Source organism: Bombina bombina, chromosome 5 (genome assembly GCF_027579735.1).
Source record: "Bombina bombina isolate aBomBom1 chromosome 5, aBomBom1.pri, whole genome shotgun sequence".
Taxonomy (NCBI): Eukaryota; Metazoa; Chordata; class Amphibia; order Anura; family Bombinatoridae; genus Bombina; species Bombina bombina.
In genome coordinates, this window is record NC_069503.1 from 566627126 (window position 1) to 566647719 (window position 20594).

At 38.7% G+C, this 20594-nt stretch overlaps 1 protein-coding gene across 1 annotated transcript in view; it reads left to right on the plus strand.

Annotated features, from left to right (window-relative positions):
• The window catches only part of SEMA5A (semaphorin 5A), a 1142184-nt gene that overhangs the window by 470355 nt on the left and 651235 nt on the right, over positions 1 to 20594 (plus strand). The window lies entirely within an intron of this gene.

Consider the following 20594-nt stretch of genomic DNA (forward strand, 5'->3'; position numbering starts at 1 on the left):
CCTACAGGAATGGCAGATATGAAGAAGAGGGGGAGGGAGATATATCTGCAGTGACTAATGAACCGGCTACTCCTACAGAGCACACTGGGGTAGATGTGAACAGTGGAGTATCTGGCCTAAGCATAGCAAGAATTTATCTTAGTCCCCTAGTGAGTTACCCTGAGGGGGTGCTAGATCCCTTTATGCGTGAGAGCGAATATTTGATATCCTGCAAGTAAATGTCCTCCACGAGAGAAATTGTGTCAGCTGATGCTAATTGTTACAGGGTAGGCTGACCATACGTCCCGTTTTGAAAGGGACAGTACCGTTATTTTATGTTTTTTCCCCCGTCCCATCATTTCATTAATAATATTAATTTTGTCCCGTTTTGAGGGTTATCAGACCGTGCGGTCAGCGCAAGTGTAATTTTTTAGCACACACACCACTTACTAAACATTTTTAAACTCCCCGCCGGCCGGGAGGGCAGTTTTTTTTTAACTGCAGGGTTAGGGTTGGGTGGCCGTGCCCACATGATCCACAGCACCGCGTCTATGCTGCCCGTGCTCAAAATTAGGGGCATGATCTTCATGATGAGGTCCACAAGACCTTTGACAAATTGGGGCCATTGAGTTAAGGGCATGTGATTAAGAAAAATACACACGTCACATTCCCAATTTAGATCATGGGAACATTGTGAAAACACTGTGGATTGGTATTTAGATGTTATAGCTCTATGTCTACCTAAAAAAATTTGTATGAGTTCTTCTGTAACTGAAGGATAATTGTTGGCTTAATAGTTTATATTCATGTCAGAAAAGTTAACTTTTGTTAAAATCTTACTTTTTTTCCTATGAATAAAGAATATTAACCCCGTCCCGTTTTTGACAACTCAATGTCCCGTTTTTGTCTCAAGGAAATATGGTCAGCCTATTACAGGGAGAATGAATGCTGAGAGTGTGCAGAAAGGGCAGATCTGGTCTTATGAATGAGGAAAGACTAGGATTTAGGTTGACATAGGGGATCAGCGTGGGCTGACCCCCTATTTCCACCATTTTAAAATGGGAGGTGTCATGATACAATCATGTGGAGTAGTTGATACCTGGATTGGCTACCCGGCAGAGTTGCAAGGTTAAGGGAACCAGAGCTGTGTGCCATTAACCCCTTTATGCACACACCCCTCTATTGTGATGCTGAGAAGGTTTGATTCATCACAGTGGGATCCTCTAAGAGTAGTGGCTGTAAGTCTTTTATGATTTTTCGTATTCCTTCTACAGCAGGGTTATATTTGACAACTAGTGGGGTACGCAATATGTTTTTCTTTTCCTTGTAGTATAGCAAGTGTTCATGTGGGGTCTTAAGGGCAGAGTTAATTTGTTTGTTTATAACCCTTGTTTTATAACCTTTTTCTCTGAATGATAGGGACAGTGTGATGAGGTGTTTGTCACTGTCCTTGGTGTCTGAGCAAATTCTGTGATATCTGGTGGCCTGACTGTAGATTATGGATTTTTTAATGTGATTGGGGTGGGAGCTGGAGCTGTGGAGGTAGCTGCATCTATCTGTTGGTTTCCTGTATACAGATGAGTGTAGTTTGCAATTTGTGATGGATATTGTTGTATCAAGGAAGCTGACACAGTCTCTAGAAAAGTCAATTTTAAGCTTGATTGACGCATGAAATAGATTAAATGGTTTATGAAAATGTTCTAGGTTTTTTACTCCTTCTGTCCATATGATGAAAATATCATCTATGTAGCGAAAGTATTTGAAGGGTTTGTGGGGGTGAAAAGCTAGGAATCTCTGTTCTAAATCAGCCATGAAGAGGTTTGCATACTGTGGTGCCATTTTGGTGCTCATGGCTGTTCCCATGGTTTGTAAATAGATGGAGTTATTGAAGATGAAATAATTGTGGGTGAGTATGAATTCTGTAAGTTTACTGCCTGTAGAAGCACTATATGTCTAGTTAGAGCTGTCTGAGGGAAGAAAATTTAAGCACGTATCAATACCATCTTTATGTGGAATATTGCTGTACAGGGATTCCACATCCATTGTCACAAGTATAGTATCCTCTGGCAATTCTGTTATCTGGCTGATTTTGTTAAGAAAATCAGTGGTGTCTTTATAAAGCTAGTGGTGTTAATAACTAAGGGCGTAAGAATATTTTCCACTAGGTCCGATATTTGCTCAGTCAGAGTGTCCATGCCAGTTATTAATGGTGTCCCTGGGTTCCCTGGTTTGTGGATTTTTGGGAGCATGTAGAATGTCCCTATTCTAGGGTTAGAGGGCACCAGTTTGTTCAATTTAAGTTGTGTGTGTTTAGGGATTAGGGTTTTTATTAGTTTTCTAAGTTGCAAAGTGTATTCCTGGGTGGGGTCCTTTTCCAGTTTATTGTAATAAGTTTGATCTGATAATTGTCTATTTCCCTCTGTGATGTAGTCCTGTGTATTCATGATCACCACTGCTCCTCCCTTGTCCGCAGGCTTAATGGTAATATTTTCATTGGCCTAGATTTAGAATTTGGAGGTAGCCGTCAAAACCAGCGTTAGGGGCTCCTAACGCTGGTTTTGGGCTACCGCCGGTATTTGGAGTCAGTCAGGAAAGGGTCTAACGTTCACTTTCCAGCCGCGACTTTTCCATACCACAGATCCCCCTACGCCATTTGCATATCCTATCTTTTCAATGGGATCTTTCTAACGCCGGTATTTAGAGTCTTGGCTGAAGTGAGCGTTAGAAATCTAACGACAAAACTCCAGCCGCAGAAAAGTTAAGAGCTTTTTGGGCTAACGCCGGTTCATAAAGCTCTTAACTACTGTGCTCTACAGTACACTAACACCCATAAACTACCTATGCACCCCTAAACCGAGGTCCCCCCACATCGCCGCCACTCGATTACATTTTTTTAACCCCTAATCTGCCGACCGCACCTACGTTATACTTATGTACCCCTAATCTGCTGCCCCTAACACCGCTGACCCCTATATTATATTTATTAACCCCTAATCTGCCTCCCACAACGTCGCCGCCAGCTACCTACAATAATTAACCCCTAATCTGCCGACCGCAAAGCGCCGCCACCTACGTTATCCTTATGTACCCCTAATCTGCTGCCCCTAACACCGCCGACCCCTATATTATATTTATTAACCCCTAATCTGCCCCCCCACAACGTTGCCCGCCAGCTACCTACAATAATTAACCCTAATCTGCCGACCGCACCTCACCGCTACTATAATAAATGTATTAACCCCTAAAGCTAAGTCTAACCCTAACACTAACACCCCCCTAAATTAAATATAATTTAAATCTAACTAAATAAATTAACTATTATTAAATAAATTATTCCTATTTAAAACTAAATACTTACCTGTAAAATAAACCCTAATATAGCTAGAATATAAATTATAATTACATTGTAGCTATTTTAGGATTAATATTTATTTTACAGGCAACTTTGTATTTATTTTAACCAGGTACAATAGCTATTAAATAGTTAAGAACTATTTAATAGCTAAAATAGTTAAAATAATTACAAAATTACCTGTAAAATAAATCCTAACTTAAGTTACAATTAAACCTAACACTACACTATCAATAAATTAATTAAATACAATACCTACAAATAACTACAATTAAATAAACTAAATAAAGTACAAAAAATAAAAAAGAACTAAGTTACAAAAAATAAAAAAATATTTACAAACATTAGAAAAATATTACAACAATTTTAAACTAATTACACCTACTCTAAGTCCCCTAATAAAATAACAAAGACCCCCAAAATAAAAAAAATGCCCTACCTTATTCTAAATTAAAAAAGTTCAAAGCTCTTTTACCTTACCAGCCCTGAAAAGGGCCATTTGCGGGGCATGCCCCAAATAATTCAGCTCTTTTGCCTGTAAAAAAAAACATACAATACCCCCCCCCCCAACATTACAACCCACCACCCACATACCCCTAATCTAACCCAAACCCCCCTTAAATAAACCTAACACTAAGCCCCTGAAGATCTTCCTACCTTATCTTCACCAAGCAGGTTCACCGATCCGTCCTCCGAAGTCTTGATCCAAGCCTCCGAAATCTTCATCCAAGCCCAAGCGGGGGCTGGCGATCCATAATCCGGCTGAAGTCTTCTATCAAGCGGCGGCTGAAGAGGTCCAGAAGAGGCTCCAAAGTCTTCATCCTATCCGGGAAGAAGAGGAGATCTGGACCGGCAACCATCTTGATCCAAGCGGCATCTTCTATCTTCATCCGATGACGAACGGCTCCATCTTGAAGACCTCCGACGCGGATCCATCCTCTTCTTCCGATGTCCAACTGAAGAATGAAGGTTCCTTTAAGGGACGTCATCCAAGATGGCGTCCCTCGAATTCCGATTGGCTGATAGGATTCTATCAGCCAATCGGAATTAAGGTAGGAAAATTCTGATTGGAATTGGAATCAGCCAATCAGATTCAAGTTCAATCCGATTGGCTGATTGGATCAGTATATTTATTTATATATATATAGTATATATATATATATATATATATATATATATATATATATATATATATATAGTATATATATATATATTATATATAGTATATATATATATACAGTATACAGTATATATACAGTATATATATATATATATATATATATATATATGTATATATCACAAGATGTGTAGCACTCTCATTCACAGTAAATCCAGTACTCAGTAGAGATATGTAAAATCCAAAGATGCTTTATTTTCAAACTTTTTAAAAGCATAAAATGGCCTCCATAAAAACACCTCACTCCACCAAACAGAAATGACCAAGTGTGTATGCACAAAACGCGTATGCAGGTGTATCTGTGTACACTGATTTTCTGTTTGGTGGAGTGAGGTGTTTTTATGGAGGCCGTTTTATGCTTTTAAAAAGTTTGAAAATAAAGCATCTTTGAATTTTACATATCTCTACTGAGTACTGGATTTACTGTGAACGAGTGCGCTACACATCTTGTGATAGTGTGAATTAACTTCAATGTGCAAAGAAGACGCATTGTGCAGGAGCATTCACTTACACAGAACAGTCTGAACTCACTCTCCATTGTGCCGGTCAGAAGACACAGCGTCAGAAATAAAGAGGTAATTTACCTTGAATTGAATCTAAGGTGAGAGATTCTAAGGTGCTTTTCCATGCAGTGTTTATATATATATATATATATATATATATATATATACTCTGTATATATATATATATATATATATATATAAATATATACTGTGTGTGTATATATATATATATATATATATATATATATATATATATAAAGAACATAAGAAAGGCACTCTCCGTATATTTAGTGTAATAACTTCACTTGGATGAACGTTTTCGGGGTCACCCCCGTCCTCAGACCCCGAAAACGTTCATCCAAGTAAAGTTATTACACTAAATATACGGAGAGTGCCTTTCTTATGTTCTTTCTATACTAATGGTTTAAAGTGCACCCCGGGAGCTGGACTTAAGCAGTGAGTGTGGGATCCTGTCTGATACTTATATATATATATATATATATATATATATATATATATATATATACTGTATATATATATATATATATATATACATGGAGTGCAGAATTATTAGGCAAATGAGTATTTTGACCACATCATCCTCTTTATGCATGTTGTCTTACTCCAAGCTGTATAGGCTTGAAAGCCTACTACCAATTAAGCATATTAGGTGATGTGCATCTCTGTAATGAGAAGGGGTGTGGTCTAATGACATCAACATCCTATATCAGGTGTGCATAATTATTAGGCAACTTCCTTTCCTTTGGCAAAATGGGTCAAAAGAAGGACTTGACAGGCTCAGAAAAGTCAAAAATAGTGAGATATCTTGCAGAGGGATGCAGCATTCTTAAAATTGCAAAGCTTCTGAAGCGTGATCATCGAACAATCAAGTGTTTCATTCAAAATAGTCAACAGGGTCGCAAGAAGCGTGTGGAAAAACCAAGGCGCAAAATAACTGCCCATGAACTGAGAAAAGTCAAGCGTGCAGCTGCCAAGATGCCACTTGCCACCAGTTTGGCCATATTTCAGAGCTGCAACATCACTGGAGTGCCCAAAAGCACAAGGTGTGCAATACTCAGATACATGGCCAAGGTAAGAAAGGCTGAAAGACGACCACCACTGAACAAGACACACAAGCTGAAACGTCAAGACTGGGCCAAGAAATAATTGGTAAAGGGCAGAGAGCTCCAGTCCGACTCAGATGCCAGCAAGGTGGAGGTGGAGTACTGGTTTGGGCTGGTATCATCAAAGATGAGCTTGTGGGGCCTTTTCGGGTTGAGGATGGAGTCAAGCTCAACTCCCAGTCCTACTGCCAGTTTCTGGAAGACACCTTCTTCAAGCAGTGGTACAGGAAGAAGTCTGCATCCTTCAAGAAAAACATGATTTTCATGCAGGACAATGCTCCATCACACGCGTCCAAGTACTCCACAGCGTGGCTGGCAAGAAGGGGTATAAAAGAAGAAAATCTAATGACATGGCCTCCTTGTTCACCTGATCTGAACCCCATTGAGAACCTGTGGTCCATCATCAAATGTGAGATTTACAAGGAGGGAAAACAGTACACCTCTCTGAACAGTGTCTGGGAGGCTGTGGTTGCTGCTGCACGCAATGTTGATGGTGAACAGATCAAAACACTGACATAATCCATGGATGGCAGGCTTTTGAGTGTCCTTGCAAAGAAAGGTGGCTATATTGGTCACTGATTTGTTTTTGTTTTGTTTTTGAATGTCAGAAATGTATATTTGTGAATGTTGAGATGTTATATTGGTTTCACTGGTAAAAATAAATAATTGAAATGGGTATATATTTGTTTTTTGTTAAGTTGCCTAATAATTATGCACAGTAATAGTCACCTGCACACACAGATATCCCCCTAAAATAGCTATAACTAAAAACAAACTAAAAACTACTTCCAAAACTATTCAGCTTTGATATTAATGAGTTTTTTGGGTTCATTGAGAACATGGTTGTTGTTCAATAATAAAATTAATCCTCAAAAATACAACTTGCCTAATAATTCTGCGCTCCCTGTATATATATATATATATATATATATATATATATATATATATATATATATATAAAGCAAGAAAATGCACTCACAGGTCTTTGTTTCAAAGTGTCAAAACAATTTATTTGACGTTTCGGGTTTCAGCACGTCCCCTTCATCAGAATTCCAAACAATGTAAAATTTCACTCTTAAATAGTGTACCATATGTGACACAATAATACAAACCATCTGTGAACAAAAATTATAACTCTGTGTATCGCCAGTGGAACGCACTCAATGGTTATGGTTAATCTTGACTTAAAATAACAAATACAAAGTTAATATAATTGACAAAAGAAGGGTAATTCTTGTAAATCAAATTAAATTGACTGGGGAATACATTCATGTTAAATTCTATGTAGGAGACTAATCCAATCGTAATATATATCATTTCAATGTTGTCTTCTTCCTACTGGGTTGCCATAGCAACAATATAGACAGCGTAAATGGATGTTAGCCTCAATTTTTAGACTTAGTGCTGCTTAGTGGTGCTTAGTGATGCATATACTACTAATCCTGTGCAAATTCAAATGTGTAAATAAATATGCATATATTGTGTAACCTAATTTATAACAAACTAATACAATAATGAAACAACTGGCTCGAATACTGTTTGCTATCAGGATTTCCACATTATAGATCATGTGTATAGACCTTCATGTAATCAAACATCAGTAACTCATTTCCAGATGTGTGTAGATCAGTGTTTAAAAAAACAATTGTTTTTTTAAAAAAACCATAATATATATTACAATATACTCCAACTATTATTGTAGTACCGTGCATCTTCCTACATACTGTATTTTTACTAGTTTTGGGGCTGCCCCCCATATACCAAATTACCCCAATTGATAAACATATACAAAAAAACATATAGAAGAGACTGGACTGTAAAACCAGGCATCAAACTACATTATATCTCATTAATTATAGAAATGTCCCATAGGCTAATACTAGGGGACACCGATGAAAAAGGTGACAAGTAGTCATCAATTAGAGGAATGTGGGGGCATCGACCGGGTCTACAAATAAACCCTATCTACACCATCACCTTCAGCCATTAGCCAGGAAAACATGCAAACCTATCGGTATGCCGCCAACCCGGCCACGACTGTCCATGCCATCATTGAGACACAGCACCCCAGGAATGTTCCTGGTTTCATCTCCTAGATTATCACCTTAAAGTCCGGAATGGAATTAAGACCCTGGGGATGGATGGTTCCCAATTGGAAAATCCATTCAGCTTCACGTCTAAGGACCATTTTATTTTGGTCACCTCCTCGATCCAGTTTGGGGACATGGTCAATTAGGATAATTCTAATTGAAGAAACCAGATGTGATTTCTCCATACAGTGGTGTGCCACAGGTTATCTAATTGTCCGGTATTGAGGGCTTGCCTGATGGCCAACCTATGGTTAGCCATTCTTTCCTTGATAGTTCCTCGTGTTTTACCCACATAGTAACAAGCACAAGGGCAAATCAATATGTAAACAACATGTGTTGTATTGCAAGAAATGGAGTACCTAATGGTATATGACTTGTTTTTGTGTGGATGATGGAAGGACTTAGTTGCTATCAATGAGTTGCACGTAACACATCCCAGACATTTATAACACCCTTTGATGTTCAATCCTTGCAAAGATTGATAACAAGCTTTAGGATCTTTTCTGACAAAAGATCTCTTAAATTAGTGCCCCTTCTATATCCCACCATAGGCCTGGTATTCTTGACACAGGGTAGTTTTGGGTCCGATGTTAATAGTGACCAGTGTTTCCTCAAAATGGTACCCGTTCGTGTGTTATTGGGTGCGAATGTTGTAATCATGATCAGTGGGTTGTTAACAGTCTCATGTTCTCTGTTCAGAGATCTCTCATCAGGTTGTTGTTGTCGTTGAACCCCCCTCCATAATCATCTCTAAGTGGAATTTGTTATATATATACATTGAGCCCGGCAAAAAGTTTTTTAGTTTTGTGTGAGTGGGTGTGCCGCGGACACACACTCTGATTGGTTTATCACTTGGGCTGGGTGGGTATTTAAGGTGTGGTTTTGTTTAAGTCTTCACATTTGGTTTTGTACACCATTGACAAAGGCTCGTGTTTGAGCCGAAACGTTTGGTAAACAATATTGCCAATAAACCGGAGTGTTTTTGAAAAAAACCTGTGTGCCTGCTTGATTTGGATCCTGGCTGCAACACGGAGCCCGTCCGTGGGATTCATACCTGCTTTACTGTTTGATTCTACCTAGTGAGAGCACCAGGTAGCTGACTTATTCGTGAGTGCCGTTCACCTCTGCAACTTTGTATACATTTATTGATACGTGCACCCGTTCTGATACTGTGGGGTGATATTCCCCCTCTTGAAATTATCTATAGTGACTGTGGATACTTTTCAAAACCGACTCTGCTATTTGCAACAAGACAACCTTTGGATACATTGCATCAATTACGACTGAGACAGGTATGGAAACACCATCTACTACCCAAGAAGTGCCCAACAGTGAGGATCCTTACAGTAATATAGAGGACTTTGCCTTCACGGAGGCAGATGCGGCTTGCATTCGTTGTGAGGCGGACCTGCAGGAGTTGGAGGAGACAAAAGGTGAGACACCAAACAATATCTATCACAAATTACTACACCTTGAAAAGAAAGAGGTAGATTTTCACCTTCATGCTGTGTGCTTATCTAAGTACCATAAATTGAAGTTTATCCCCAGGGGATTTCGAGTAAAGAATATCCCCACCCTAGGCAGGAACAACATAGAATTCTGCAGGAGGTGGTGTGGTATTTTAAGCAAATGTTCACATGATCTGATGTTATTAGTTATTGAGGAGGTAACTAGACTCAAAGCTAATATTAAAAAAGAAATTGACACTGTTAAAGACACTTTATTGACTGTACTTACATCTGATAGTTCTACAGACTGGATCACAAAATTAAGAACACAGGTAGAAAAATACAAACAGGACTTACTAACATTTAAGAATAAAAAATTTGTTACGGTTGAGAACGACTATAGAGAGAAAAAAGTATATAGTTGGTTGTTTGGGAGGGATTCCACTTGGGGTGGACGCAGGAGAACACCTTTTATCAAAAACAGACGGATTAATCTCACCACAGTAGACAGCAGTGGGGGGGACTCCTCAGAAGGTAAAACTCAGAATACAACTAACATCACCGCCAGTGGGGTAATCACAAGATCTGCACAGAAACCCCCTTTAGCCGTAGGCCCCGAGGCGGCAGTCTCAGGAGGGGGCGGGGCAAAACGAAAAAAACAGTCACGACAGAAAAAGACACAATAATTTATAATCTGAGTAAACGACCTCTTACGGGTGACGAAATAAGAGTCCTTAATAGAGGATTGTCCTTTGTACCTACTCCCCACTGTGATCTGTTTGATTTGATGGTAGATATGGGTAGATTTCAACGGCAGTTGAAGCTTAAAGACTTCTTTAAAGATAAAGGGGATCAGACCCCAAAACAATTCAAAGCAAGTAGCACCTTTGAACCGATTAACACACATTCTTCGATAAAAACATTCCATCATATCTGTACAACCACCCTTACTGAATTACATAAAGATATGCCTCTGCCAAGAGACAACATTACAAGTGCTGAAAGACGGGCAATAAAGTCTCTGTCTACTGACAGAGACATAGTCATAAGGCCAGCGGATAAGGGTGGTGCCACGGTGATACTCGATTATGTACAGTATAGAGGTGAGGCTTTTAAACAACTCCATGATCCTAATACCTACCGCAAACTACAATCAAATCCTACTAAAACTTTTAAAAGAGAAATTGATGAATTCCTGGGCATGGCATACCAAGCTGGGGTAATTGATGATGATGTATTGGGTTTTCTTTCAGTTGATCATCCAATCTGCCCAATACTATATTTACTGCCCAAGATCCATAAGTCCCTCAAAGATCCCCCTGGCAGACCTATTGTGTCTGCCAGGGGATCATTGATGCAGCCGTTAGCAGAATTTATTGATTTTTACTTACAACCAGTGGTACAAAACACTCAGTCCCACCTCAAAGATTCCTCTGAACTTATTAAACTACTGAAAGAGTTTGATAGTCTGGCCCCTACTGACATTTTAGTCACTATGGACGTAGTGAGTTTATACACGGTGATACCTCATGGGCTTGGTATCAACATGGTGCGACAGATCCTGACTGACAACCCACTATATACTGGTCCACCTGTGGAATTTCTTCTGCATCTGATGGAGTTCTGCCTGGAGAAAAATTATTTTCGATTTGAAAATGAGTATTTCCTACAAATTATGGGCACTGCGATGGGGTCGAATATGGCCCCATCGTATGCAAACATTTATATGGCAATGTATGAAAAATATAATATCTTCTCCAGACAGAACTCCATTAGAATGTATCGCAGATATATTGACGATGTCTTCTTGATTTGGGGTGGTACACCTGAAAATCTCATCGAGTGGGTTGAAGGATTGAATACCCTTGACTCCACGATCAGATTTAAAATGGAACATAATAACAACCAGATTCACTTTCTTGACCTGGAAATATTTAGGGTAGAAACATCCAATGGTGATAAACTACACACCACCTTGTTCAAAAAACCCACAGATAAAAACTCTATACTTCATTACCAGAGTTTCCACCCTAGATTTCAGAAAGATGGTGTTAGCTCCTCACAACTCCTGTGGGTCGTCCGGAACAACACGGATGACTCCAGAAAAGAGAGACAACTTGAAGAAATGTCACAAAAATTCCTGGACAGAGGATATCCACCAATGTTAATAGATCAACAAAAGAGTGAAGCAATAAAACTCACCCAGAATGACACTATCCCGAAACGGACAGTCACGGAACAACCCAAACAAATGAACTTTGTAACCACTTACACTCCGGGATCTGGGATGCTCCAGAATGTGATTAAGAATAATTGGATGATGCTCTCCAAAGACACTAGCCTACCTTTTGTGGATGCTCCGGTTCCCCCGGGTGGTATACAAGCGAGCAAGTAACCTCAGAGATCTACTAGTACTCAGTGATCCCATACATTGTTACGAAAAACAGACATGGCTTACAAGAGGGAAACCAGGATGCTACAAGTGTGGCAGTTGTGTCACTTGCAATAATCTTATTGCTGAGACATCCTTTCAACACCCCCATAACAATAAAAGGTACAAAATAAGGCATAGATTATCCTGTACATCAGAATATGTGGTTTATGCCATTATTTGCCCATGTTCCAAATTTTACATAGGCAAAACGGTGACAGCATTCAAGGAACGTTTGGCTAACCATAAAACAGCTATTCGTCAGGCGATTGAAAAAGGACGATCAGAACAACCGGTTGCACGACACTTTGCAACTGCGGGACATTCTGTTTCTTCGTTACGAGTGATGTTGATTGACCATGTGCCTTACAACAGACGTGGTGGTGATAGAGGATTAGCACTACTAAGAATGGAATCCCGTTGGATTTTCACATTGGACACAGTTGCCCCTCGAGGCCTGAATGTTAACATAGACTTTGGCTGTTGGTATAAACAAAAATGAGTTGTGAACTACTGGGAGTCATCAAGGACTTAAGTTCTACCTACTCCTCAGGCATGATGCAATGTATACCTATTCGAATATATAGGGGGCTTTAGATTGTTTTCGCCCTCACCAGCTACCTCCCCACATGCCTTGATACCATGAGTATAGAGGGCTGTGTTACTAGTTATTTATACTTTGGGTTACGGTAGCGTTATTTGCCTTACAAGCTATATATAAGGTTTGTTTCTATGTTGCATATAGATAGATACCTTTTCTATTATTGTATTTTTATGTAGGGGTATTTGTATCACTTTTTGATCGACTGTTAAATTGTTTCCTGTCAGAGTCTTACCCATCTGCGCACCCTCACCACACCAATGTTTATGCGTTGTCTCCATGGTTACGCATGTTTCCTTGGTTTCACCTAGGACGGCGGCAATGTGATGACGTCACGTCACGCCTACATTGAGCCCGGCAAAAAGTTTTTTCGTTTTGTGTGAGTGGGTGTGCCGCGGACACACACTCTGATTGGTTTATCACTTGGGCTGGGTGGGTATTTAAGGTGTGGTTTTGTTTAAGTCTTCACATTTGGTTTTGTACACCATTGACAAAGGCTCGTGTTTGAGCCGAAACGTTTGGTAAACAATAATGCCAATAAACCGGAGTGTTTTTGAAAAAAACCTGTGTGCCTGCTTCATTTGGATCCTGGCTGCAACACGGAGCCCGTCCGTGGGATTCATACCTGCTTTACTATATATATATATATATATATATATATATATATATATATCCAACAGAGAACCACACTCACTGGATTAATAAATTACTAGATACTTTTATTTTGGTGATATTTATTTTATCACCGAAACATCACCTAAATAAAAGTATGCACACACACATGTTTACACACACACATATATATATATATATATATATATATTCCTCGTGAATAATCTGAGACCGGCTCCAGCCCTAATAGGTTTTCACGAAAATGGCACTCATGCTATATATCAAAAAGCCTTTTTTTTCAGCTAGAAATCAACATGCCTTATGTCATAACATTTCGGTTCCAACCTGAACCTTGTTCACATGGAGGCAAACTTAACCTAATATAGTGTACTAAACACCCCCCTTATATACCCATACATTATCTATTAATTACTTTTACAATTACCAGCAGCTGACAATGGATTCACTTGTGCACCTATCAACATCTCGCACCGTCTGATGACATCATCAGCATGGGCGCATTACCATGACAACAACCGCAGAACAACATTCGATCACAATCTCAAAACCGGAGATGTAGGTGCTCATGCCATAACCATACATATACCAAAAACTCAGGCATCTAGTTAGGCTGTAATCATGGACACTGCACAATACTCCATATCTGCTGCTATCAAAAACGATTGCATATTTCTGACATCGGTTTTGTATGCGCGTTGCTATGGTAACCATATAAACCATTCTCAGAATATTGTGTCAATTCCAGAACCACTGACTGCTGGATGTGTAATAACAGCATTGTGTAATTAAAAACATTCAATAGATAGGGCTGGAACCGGTCTCAGGTTATTCATGAGGAACACTGGATAAAGTTTAACAGTGCACCTGGGAGCTGCAAGTAAAGTTGGTGTTGTGCGGATCATCTAAGGACTGTTTTTATATATATATATATATATATATATATATATATATATATATATATATATATATATATATATTATATAGTATATTATATAGTGAATACACCCAGAAGTTGTATTTCAGCACTTCTGACACTCTGTTTTGCTATCCCTTCTTCCAGAGAGTTTTCTATTCTGGAACTGAACAGAATGTTTTTGCTGCTGTGAGCATCCTGCAATTACAGTTTATTACAGCACATTAGGCAAGGAGTCCACCACTGGTTTCCCCCATCACTCTTAGGGAGGCATTCCCCAGGACCATACTACAAATACAAATAGAAAAAGAAGCAGTCTGTAAGGAACAGCTCAGTTGCTTTTTCTATGGCCAATTTACCACCTGGGTATAGCTTCTTTTAGCCCAGCTGTGTATCAGTCTGATCCCGCCTAATAGGGTCAGTCCAGACATGAAATACCAGGCAATTCTCCTCTGAACAATTGGGCTAAAATAAGCTACTCCCAGGTGGGGACCGGGCCATAGAACAAGCCACTGAGCTGTTGTTGATTCCTGGCGATCTGCAGTACTTCAGTTTTAAATATGGATGGACTACATAGGCCTACTGGATCTTATCTGCAATCGAAAGCTATCAGATTTGTTTTTATTGTGTTTAACTTTACTCCACTGTTTTGACATTTTCTTCTTCCTTTGAAAATTGTAGAGCCTGAAAAAGAAAAAAAAGAAAAAAAACCCAAAAACAATGTGTTTTGTAAATGTTGGAAAAGTTCAACAGAACATGCTATATTTTTTCAGTAAGAAATATGGAGTTTTTAGAAATACATTCTGTAAAAGCCCTAGTGGTGCCATTAATTAATTCTGACATGATTTACTTTGAAGAACTATGTTTTGTGTAAGTGTATACCTGTTTTAAAGATGTCTTTTCTGCTGTCTTATACAGATGGAAAATATATTTTCTATTTAAAACAAAGTGTATATTCCCACATAATGAAAGTTAACATGCAGGATTAAACTAATGTAAATTGTATTCTATTTCCACCCTTTGGAACATCTTTTAATTTAAACAAATTTAATAACCATTAGTATCAACCTTTTAAAAAAGAGTTTAACAAGCAATCCAAAATAGTTTCGCCATAATATTTCTGTAATGCACAGCATAGTATAACACGCATATAAATTGCACAGTTACTTTTCAATCCGGAATGAGATTCTCCAGTATTTTATGACATTGGCCTAGATACATAAACAGTGATGAGGTTACAAACAAAACAAAACAAAATCTTTCCCAGTGGGCTTTCCTAATAACTCATAACATTTGTAGCTGGTTATCCTGGAATCAGGTGATTGAGGGGGGAACCATCACAGTTTTGTGGGCAGGACTATATTGGGAGAGGGTGTGGTCACGTGTTGGTAGTGGACTGGATTGTGGGCATGTCTGATCTATCTGTGTGTAGTGCTAAGGGAAATTTTCTGTTTCAAAAAGACTGTGGGATATTGCTCAGAATCAGGGTCTGTCCTTCTAAAATTGGGATATTTGGGAGACCATTAACATCTATTGTTGTTTGAAATGTCAAATACATAATATTTAGTGGATCAAACAAGAGGCAGTAGAGCCTGAGAACTGAACGGTCGCTCTTCACTTCAGCTCTGCTGAAACAGATTATAATTTTATATATTTGACCGTTCAGCCCAGCATAGATCCACTTTATAAACATCCCTGGGTCTTAAGAGACGACTAGGAACAATTGGGACATTGAATAACAGCAACATAAAGGAGAAGGTAGTTGTTTTGTGGGTCGCCTGATACACAGAACATTTAGGAGTAGCCATTTTTTTTTTCTCCCACGTGGAGGCCATATGGTGCAGAAGCCGATTTAGAGAGTGTTTATTGCATAAGGATCAGGGTTTTGCATACTGGATGCAAGAGACACGATAAAGCCCCAATACAAGCGGAAGTTATAAAGATTATGGCTTCTAGTTGGGAGGAAAATTTACAGCACTTGCTTTGTAACCATTTCCGGAAATTGGAGGGGGCACTGGCATTAGCACTGTCGTCTGCAAGCCACAGCATACCCCCCGAGGAAACCCAGCAACTTCTGCAGCTACATGGGGTCTCACAGCCCGCACCCGATGATCTACAGAGTGCGGCAGACGAGTCAATCCGCCCAGTACCAGCTATTGATGCCTATAACAGACCGGATGCGAGCTCCCATAGCCATGCTACTGATTCAGGACCTCAGCAGTTCGCACCGGCTCTCCGTGCAACGGAGCAAAGCGGAGTTCAACAGATACGGACTGGGTTTGTCCGCACTAGAAGCAACTGCATATATGATCGATTCCCTGCTGAAAGTGAAAGGTCAACATTGGGACCCTCTGGAACACCTGATACATTGGTCTCTGCTAAAGTGAAAGATACAGCGAGTCGGACCCTGGGAAGGCGCCCTCAGGGTGTGACATATTTAGTTTCTGAGAGACTGAAGTACGATTGGGAGATTCATCACTGCAAGGATTCCCAATCTGAGAGTTTTGTTACTGCCCAAAGGAACTTCCAGCAATATGGATACTCCTCCATTGCACAACATTGGACTCTGGTTAAGCTTGGAATCGGGTGAGCTGAGTGTACTCTATGCCCATAGCGCATTATGGTCCCTTTAAATGACATTACAACTTGGTCTCAAGCTGGCCTATAAACTCTGGGACAATTATAATGCTGTAGACGTATTGGGTATACTATGTTTTTTCTTTGTGTTAGCCTAAAATTTTCTGTTGCCCCTCTATGACAAATTCCCACCTAGGCCTCTGTTATTCACTAAGAGGCTGTTTAACATTTCATTTCTCTTAATTACTTAGTTGAGTGGCCTCTTCATGCCCTATAATTTTATATCACCTGAGTAAAATGAATATAATTACATAGAAGATATCGTTACTACTTCTTACCACCAGTGGGGAGTCAATACTCAATCTTAGCCCATTAATATTTTTGTGTGATAGGGGAAATGGATAGCCCTGCTATTTTATTTATTTTCAATATATGCAAGCCTTCATGAGTTACCTAGACTCCTATTATTCTATGAAAAAGCTATTTATTGATATATGTTTCAAATGTTTTTTTTCTTTCCCCTCCACTGTGAATATTATGCCTTCTACACACTATACTTGGCATACTATGATATGTATCCCTTTATTGCTATATATGTCAGCTTTTCTGTTTATAAGTTGGGATGCACATGGTTATTATACATTTGAATCTCTGGGTAGATGCCATCTATAAGATTACACTTATACAACGTCTTCCTGTTGCTGAGTGTAGGGCCCGCACTCGGAGGGCAGGATTTACACTTAAACTTTTACCTTGAGATGGTATATTTAAAGATAATCACCCTAGATTTGGAAGCCATCTTAGCTGTATACTAATCTCAGAGATCACCTCCTGTTTAAACATTGTTTTGTGTGTACCAGTGTCTAGCAAGATATACTATTATAATCTCGCCAGTTCCCTTTTTGCTCATGAACCTACTAGAGTGGTTATGTTGTATATAGTGGTTGGTTTCCCCCCCCTATCTCTATATAGTGCTCTGGTCGTTATGATTTAGACCAGACACTTATTTCGCGGTTTCCCTCGAAAATAACCGCATTTATTAATAACATACTATATTCTTAAATTTTAATACAAATCAGAATGCAGACTATGCACTGTGATCAATCTTGGTTTGCACAATACTCTTTACAAGTTTATAAGTCTTCGCGGTTTCCCTCAAAAATGACCGCATTTATTAGCAATTTACTTTATACTCTTAAGTTTTAACACAAAACAAACTACAAAATATGCATTGTGGTTAACCTTGGCTTGTATAATACTCGTTACAAGTTCATATGTCTATTCCACTAGTCTTCACTCAAAAGTTAAACGGAGAATTTATTATGAGAGATATGTGAGGTGTGCAGTATGATATGACTGTAGGCGAATAGCACAATCAGAAGCAATATTGATGTTAACTATGCACCGTGTTCAATGAGTTCATATCGTTCCAATTATTTTCACTCATAATAATATTTGATAATGTTCAAGTTAATTAGTAACAAAAAATAGAAAATTTGAGGTCTCTTTTTCATCTGTATTTACTATTTTTGATTTGCAGCAAACTGTACTTTATATGAAGATGTGGCGATTATTGTAACTCTTCTATTTTGTTTTTAATGACTATCATTTGTTTGTTGTACTGTATTTAAACCTCAATAAAAATTATTTAAAAAAAACAAAAAAAAAACAAGAGGCAGTAGCAATTTGGAAAAATTGCTTATGTAAAGTTTTTTAATTGTAAAATATTAGCATGTTTGTTTGTTTTGTTATAGTAAAGTAGTCTTTCTGGATAGAACATAAGTAAAAAAAATAATTGAAAGAAACAACTTACTCATACTTGTGCTTTAAACCAGTAAAAAAAAAAAGTTGAGTGGCACTTTAGTGCTATAACTCCTGAGATTGTTTACAATCATAAAATATAGAATTAATTATCCAGACACGATTGCTCTTCTTAGTACTCACTGTTTTGTGATGAATCTGCCGTAATGTCCAGTTGGAAAGGATCTAGTGTCTCTGGCTCGGCTCCCAATTCTGTTTACTCAGCTAGTACCAGAGACACCATTAACGGATTCTAGCCGGATATTTCTGGTCATGTAATCCAACTTTGCTATGTCAATTTTACTCTGGAAAAATGCACAGTGGTTCCCATTCAGTTGTGGTTACTCATACTACAATAGTTATGTAAGCCGATAGCTAATAAACATAAGGAGACAAGTCCTGCGTCTGCCTCTAGTTTATTGAAACATAGGTAGCACTAATGGATGCTAAGTTCTTTGAGTGTTGCCTATGTTTTATTAAACGAGAGGCTACATGTAGGACTTGTCTCCTTTTGATTATCATCTACTTGCTGGATAGAACAAAAGGTGTCTTCAGTGGTTGGCTAAGGGTGTCCCGGGGTGTTTTAGGGTCTTGGGATTTTTCATTTACTCCTCAGCCAAGTACTCTGATTCAATAAAGACTCTTATTGCCCCTGTAAAGTATCTCATGGTCGTGTCTCGCAATTTCAACACTGTGGAGGTTGTCTCATTTTTATTTTACTTCTCTTTAACTGTTTTTAAGGTTGTTGTTTTTTGCATATAGTATCATGGACGAATGATCTTTTTTCATTTAAAATCATTTTTTCTATAAGTTTTTAAAAGGGTTTTTGGAGTGCTGCTATCTTTCAGAGTGGAACTTGTGTCCTGTGCAGAGAAGTTATAAGAAAGATGCAGCTCCATTTATTCAATTGGAGAGTGACTTGCAATAAGCAGATGTGACAAGGGGGGGGGGTACAAATCTTTATAAATGACACTTTTTTAAATTATAGCCTCTTTGTCTGCAAAATAATAGTTTCACAAATTAGTTTTATTGAACCTAAACTTTGAGCTCCATGTACTCAGGCAAACCTGCTTAGTGCAAGTTGCTAAGCCACTGTCATATGAGGCAGATAACAAAGAAGTTAGTTCAGGTGATTGACATGTCCTGCTCTTTTGCAATTGATCACGCAAGAGCAGTAAGTGGGACTACACAAACAATAGCTTGTGCAATATTTCCTGGCTTGGGAACCTGTCTGCCCTTCTTTGCGGTGAACAAGCAGCTGACACAGTACGTCCACTTCCTGTTCACCACAAAGAAGGGCAGGTAGGTTCCCAAGTCATGAATCTTGTCCGTCCGCTGAATAGTACATGGGGCCCATTGTCCCTTTACCAGTTTCAGGGTCCTGCGTCAGGAGCTTTGAACTGCCACATAGTCTAAAGGGTGGGTAGAGGCTTCCATTCTTTCTATATAACATACCAATGGCAGACCTATTGTTATCGGTTATTTGTAGAGCGCCAACAGATTCCGCAGCGCTATCTCCTTTAGTTTCACTAACTAACACTTCAGGTTGATAGTCAATTTGAGAGATACATTATATACAACAGTTGGTTAATTATATAATCCACAAATATGAAAAATATTTATACATTTTAAAAATATTTAGCCTATTCATTAAAGCTTACTAGAGCTGTGCATTTATTTAATTAAGAATGCATATCTGTAATGAAAATACTGATAATCGTTTTAACTAAATGAATATCGGAACAAATGCACAAACTAATAACAAATATATGTGTATCCTATAAATTAACTTTTAAAGTTTAATACTTGCCTATAGTGCGCTGGGGAGCCACGCTAATCCAACACTTCTTCACAGACTCCAGGGCCCGCAATAATAGGAGGATAAGTGAGGCACATTCCAGAGCTTGCGCTAAACAAGAAGGTCCTATAGCACAGGCTCCGGGATCCGCTGCACTAAGCGTCCTAT